This window comes from Neovison vison, chromosome 1 (assembly GCF_020171115.1).
Source record: "Neovison vison isolate M4711 chromosome 1, ASM_NN_V1, whole genome shotgun sequence".
NCBI classification, from domain to species: Eukaryota; Metazoa; Chordata; class Mammalia; order Carnivora; family Mustelidae; genus Neogale; species Neogale vison.
Window position 1 is genome coordinate 184281095 of NC_058091.1, and position 6289 is coordinate 184287383.

Sequence of the window (6289 nt, forward strand, 5' to 3'; positions counted from 1 at the left end):
AAATTGAACTAACATATTAGAGAATTTTAAAAAATAAATGTTTACTAAATGCATATTTGCAGTTCTATATGTTCATGCACTTCTATGATTTTTGATAGGATCAATTATTCAAAATGAAACAAAATTATTTCAAGTTTGTATCTTTGTAAGAATCTTTCCTATTTCATAGTATATATACATATATATTTTGCCATTCCGCATGTTATGAAGGTAACTGTTTTTCAGATTTTAGCCATTTTCAGATTATATTAATAATTTTTGGCCATAGGCACATACCTATCACATGTAATTTTAATTTTCATTAATTCTACTTATACCAACTCTCTCTACTATTTTAAACTTATTCTTTTCTTTTTAAGATTTCATTAATTTGACAGAGAGAAGGAGATATCACAAGAAGGCAGAGAGGCAGGCAGAGAGAGAGGAGGAAGCAGGCTCTCTGTGGAGCAGAGAGCCCAATGTGGGGCTCAATCCCAGGACCCTGAGATCATGACCTGAGCCGAAGACAGAGGCTCTAACCCACTGAGCCACCCAGGTGCCCCTTAAACTTATTTTTGCCCTAAGTACTAATACTTGTGAAATCTCAAGTTTGATTGTTATAATTTTTAAATATACAGTAAGTTAAATATGTCACTATTAAAACAAACAAAAAAACTTCATCTATGTGTGACCAAATTATGCCCAGTACAGTGGAATTGATGACAGACTGATGGAAGATAGGACAACGGGTTATAGCAGGAGGTGAACATCAGTGCATCAGTGATGCTCTCTGAGGCTTGATTTATTCATGTGACAAGAGAGAGGATGACATGGATGGGCTCTAAGTTCTCAATGTTCCTCTCATAGTCTTTCTTCTAAGAGTGATGACTGGATCCAGGAAGACTTCCCAAAAGACTGAAACTTTTTTCCTGGTACCTCAACTTATACATGAGTAAGGAAACGACTCCACAGGCCATTTCTGAACACTTACATCCTAGATAATGAGAAAATAGGGGTTTGTTACAAAATTCCAAGCAGACCACATAAATATGAAGTACATCTGCACATGTAAAATGAAACAGAAATACAGAGAAATGAATTATTTTTCCTACAACATACCTCATTTCTCTGGAAATTTTCTTATATGTTTTGGGAAAGTTGAATTACTTGGATGAGTATTCTATAATTTATAATTTAAATTTTTCCCTCCATATTGGAACCACCTGATTTTAGTGAAGGGTTCTCAACTAGAACTTTCTTGAGGACCATATCCAGATGAAGAAGCCAACAAAAACACTTCATATGCAACAAAAACTGTTCTAAATGCTGTCAGGACATAGGTACTATTTCTAAGCCTTCTGCTGTATGAGGGGAGACATGGCCATCCACAAGCAATTCACAGTCAATGCCAAGTTTATCATAGAAATAATATTGAAACTACATACTTGTATACCCTTTTTATTTGATATACTATGTAAACTGATATACTATATATATATGTGTATACATATATTTACAAATGCTAATTAATATTTTGCAACAATTTTATGTGGAAGGCAGCTGTCACTAAACCTTTTGTAATTTAAGATTTATAGGAGAATACTGAAAGGCCCAAAATAATATGAGGCAGTCTTGTTCTCATTGGTGTCCTTATGTCCTATGGACATAATTACCTTTTATTTCTAGAAAAAATAATAAAGTATAAAATATGAAAATTAAAACTATATTGATAAGGAAAATAAGAGGAAATATTTGAAATAAAACTGTCCTGCAAATCCTAGCTACCTATTTGTATGGCTCCTACTCAGAGAAAATGGGGAAGTGGGATTTGGTGCTTCCATCGGTCTCTTAGTTTCCTGATCAATTAGTTGAGCTATTGTGTTTATAAGTTTCAGAAACCTAATAATAACTAGTTTATGCAAATAATAAGAATAAGAATGAAAATAGTTTATTAAGTTATGTAACAGAGAAGCCTGTGGGTAGAGCAGGTTATGTCCTGGCATTTAAATATTATTTTCAGGATTCTCTCTTTCTCTCTCTCTTTCCCTGTTTGTCTCTCTTATACATATACACAGACACACACATTCTCATAAGTAAACCATTTCCATGTACTGCTACTAGCAGCTAAAGATTACATAATCCTTTATCTTTGACAAGGCCATCAGAAAGACAATTTATCTTTTTTAATACATAGATACATACATAGATAAAATTCTTGGAATTCTATTGCTTCGATCCACATAGAATCTGTGCAACATACAACATAGTGTAACTCTTTGAACAAAAGTGTTGGTAAGTGTCATCACTCTTCACTTCAATCATACTCATTGAAACTAGGCGAGGGAAGAAGCATCCCCAAAAGAATATTAGAGTGCTTTCACAAGAAGAAAGGGGATACGTGTGCTGTCGCATAAGGTAAGACAATAAGACTTCCAGTAGACTGTGTTCTGCCGGTCACCGAGGGTTGGTAGAATGTCTTCAAGCAGTAACAATTCCAAAGGGGGAGCCCAAACCTCAGGAATCATGGAGTAGACCATAGAGACTATAGCACTATATTCTTTAACTTGGAATTTTTATTTTTGTCTCTTTAAACTTATTTCTTGAAGAGAGAAGTTCCACTCTCTAATTGCTTTTTGGGAACTCTGCTGCAAGTTGCCCCTAGAAATGGTGGTGAGAGAGCAGGGAACAGGCACCAAGGGAAGGAAAAGGGCGGCAAGTGTCCTTCAAGGCAGGCGGAGTTGTTGCTGCCCTGAAGTTTGGTAATGGAACCCACTGCCAGCAGGAGCCATTTCAGAGAAGAGCCCTTGCAGATGGGAACAGCTGCTGAGAGCCTGTGCCACGAGCCACTGCCAAGAGTAATTGCCAAAAGTTGCAGCTGAGATGCCACTGTGGGAGCAGAGAGAATTACCACTAGTCTCAGCCCTGTTCATCACACCATTGACCGTAACCACAGAGGTCTAGCAGGAGAGTGATTGTCTCTCTTTCTAAATATCATGTAATTTTTATCTATATCTACATTGGTATATAGATACACACCTTGGTATACTTGGTATAGACCTTGGTATATCTACATTGGTATATAGATATAGACTTGGTATACGTATTTTTTTGTATTCCATTTCAGAGTGGAAGATCAACTTCGTTCCTTTCATCACTTACTTGGTTAATATTTATGTATGCCCCTCTCTGCGACAGATGAAATAAAAAAAAATTTTTTTATACTGTGTATTTCTGTTTTGATTGCCACCTAGTGGAGCAAAGAAGTATGTAAATAATTGTTTAGAACACAGTGTAACAGGAATAATTGTGCAATCTTGTCTGAGGAAGCCCAGGGGAGAAAGCCGCCTGTGCCTGAAAGATTTAAGTAAGGCTTTACCAAAGGTGATGCATTTCATCTAGGTCTTACTGAACAGAAGGCACAGAAATTCTAACAGGAGAACTGGAACTGGAAACCAGGCTTCATATTTCAAAGTGTCACCTAAGGAAAGATGGTCATGTAATTCACAACTTAAATAAGAAATAAAGTAACTAGTTCTCAAAAAATATATAGGTTAAGTGCCAGGTGAATATTTTGGAAAATATATTTCACAGAGTAAAAGAATATTTCTAATGTCTGATATGTGCGGCGTAATACATAGTTTCCTTCCAAAGTTGGATAGGATTTATTCCTAGGTAATGCGAATTAAAATTAATAAATAGAACTGATTTTATCTTTTACTTTTCTAACCCCCATTCTTTCTCACTCGCTATCATTTTTCTAGATTGCTTCTCCAGAAGCAGGAAAAATATGGTCCCACTGGCTGATTGTTATCATTTAAGAAACTATTATTAGATAATAAAAGGTCTTCAACTTTTGGTGAAAATTTTGTCATAGGCACTATACTACTGTAATTTACAGCTATTAAGTTATTTGATCCTCTTTAAAACACTAGATAGATTGTAGCATTAATAATCCCCTGTTATAGTAAGGAAACTGAGGTATAGCGACTTTCACCAAATATCATGATGGGCGATGGTATTACCATCCTAGCCAGGATCTCTAATTTCAGGTGATTTCAACCCTAAAGTAAAGCAATTGAAAATCAGGGAAAAGCACTTGCTTTAAGGGTGTTTGTTTTAAAACCCTATTTTAATACTTTCTTAGCTTGAGAAGAATAATTTTGTTCACCCAAATGTTTCCTCATTTGTAAAATGATGCCAAATGCCTCAGTATTTTGATGTCTCATACTTTCTTTAGCCCAAACATCTAAAGACAATACTGAAACTAAGGTTCATAAAGAAATATTTTTAGTGACTCACAAATCAACATCTCAGATAACCAAATACCAGATCTCAGATAACCAAATATCAACTCACCGGCAGCAGAACTGGTGCATTCTTGAATGTAAAAGCCAGACCATCTTGGTTGTTAGTTTATAAGACTTTTCTACTGATTTTTAGTCTCATCCCATTGATCTCCAGCCTTAGAAAGTTTTGTAAGCTCTATAAGCCTTCCCAAAAACTGAAGAAACTGAGTCTAAAGTGCTTTTATTAATACACAATAAAATTAAACACCATATGATCTTACCTATACCCAGAATCTAAGAAATTAAAATTTAAAAAACCCCAAACTCATAGAAAAAAATCTGATTTGTGGTTACCAGTGGTAGGGGGTGGAGGGAGGGGAGAATCAGATGAAACTGGTCAAAAAGTACAACCTCTCAGTTATGAGATAAGTACTAGGGATGTCATGTTAGGGATGTCACGTACGGCATAATGACTATAGCTAATACTGACGTATGGAGTATTTGAAAGTTGTTAAGAGAGTTTTCATCACAGGAATAAAACCTTATTTTCCTTTTTATTTTTTTTTTTGTACCTACATGAGATGATGGATGTTAACTAAACTTACTGTGGTATAATCATTTCACAATATATGTAAGTCAAATCTGTACACTTTAAATTTATATAATGCTGTACATCAATTATATCTCAACAAAACAAAACAAAAAAACCCAGTTTTACCAAGTAGCTGATCTATGAAGAGGTGATGGGAGATCGGCCTATTAGGTCGTAGGCTATACGTAATATGACAGTTTATTTGGTTTAATAAAATTTCTTATAAAATAATGGCATAAGTGACATAATAGCTGGGAGCTCTCATTCCAACTCCCACTATTATATTGGGTATTATAGCTTAAAGCTAAACTCTTGAATGCTTCCCCACTTCCTTATTTAATTGCCAACCAACCGTTGGATAGAGATGGTAAGCAGATGCAGAGTAATCTAGCAACAAGAACTGTGGGAGTTGATATATGAAAGTTGGAGGTCCTGTCTACTTTGGTTGATTTGATGTATGATATTGCTCAGACAGGAAGCCTTTCTGGACCTACCACATTCCTCATCTGCCATCTGGACCCCTTATGAGGCTTAAGTGTGATGATTAAAGTGAAAAGACATTGCAATTTTTAAGATGTTCATTTTTTCTTTTTTGAATGACCATAAATAACTGCAGTTGACTCTTCTTTCTTGATCAGATCTTCTTTCTACACTGTAAAAAAAAAAATTGAAACAATATTTATTGGTTTGATTTACAATAAAATTATTTATTTATTTATTTATATTTACAATAAAATAATTTTCAATTTACAATAATATTTTATTTATTGTTATAAAGCAATATTTTAAAAAGGTATTATAAAATCATTAATGGTATTAATTATCAGTTGCTGTGTAACAAATTATCACAACCACAACCATCTATAATCTCACATCTTTCTCCAATTATGTTATTACTGAAGTCCTCACGTACAAATTATCTTGGTCCAGGTAACCCACACAAAGGTTATAATGAACTAAGTGACTAAGTGGGATATGGATATGCATTTAATTTGGGTTTAAATGCATATCCATCTTTGCCAAATTAAATGCATATCCATCTTTGCCAACCACTGATGAAATAAATGGTAAGGCAGTTAGTACACTCTGTTACCACTAATTAGGTGTATCAAAACTCTGCTGCTTATTGGTACCACCTCCAACATTTTATACTTGTGCTGCTGGGCTTGGAGCTGGTAGAGTGTGGGTAGAGGGAAAAACAAACACGCATAAAACAAAATAAACCCACATCTACCTGAAGGATGTCAAAAAGATGATTTGCTTTTAAGGAAGCTATATTCTCAAACTGTATTGATTTTATCAGTCTAAATCCCAAAGTAGAGCACAATAGCCTCTGACCTTCTGATGCTCCTAAGGTTGGGTTTCAGAGAAGCCAATTATGGAACTTTCGCTTCTGAAGCTATTTGAGGAGCTCCTTGTGTCCATACAGCCA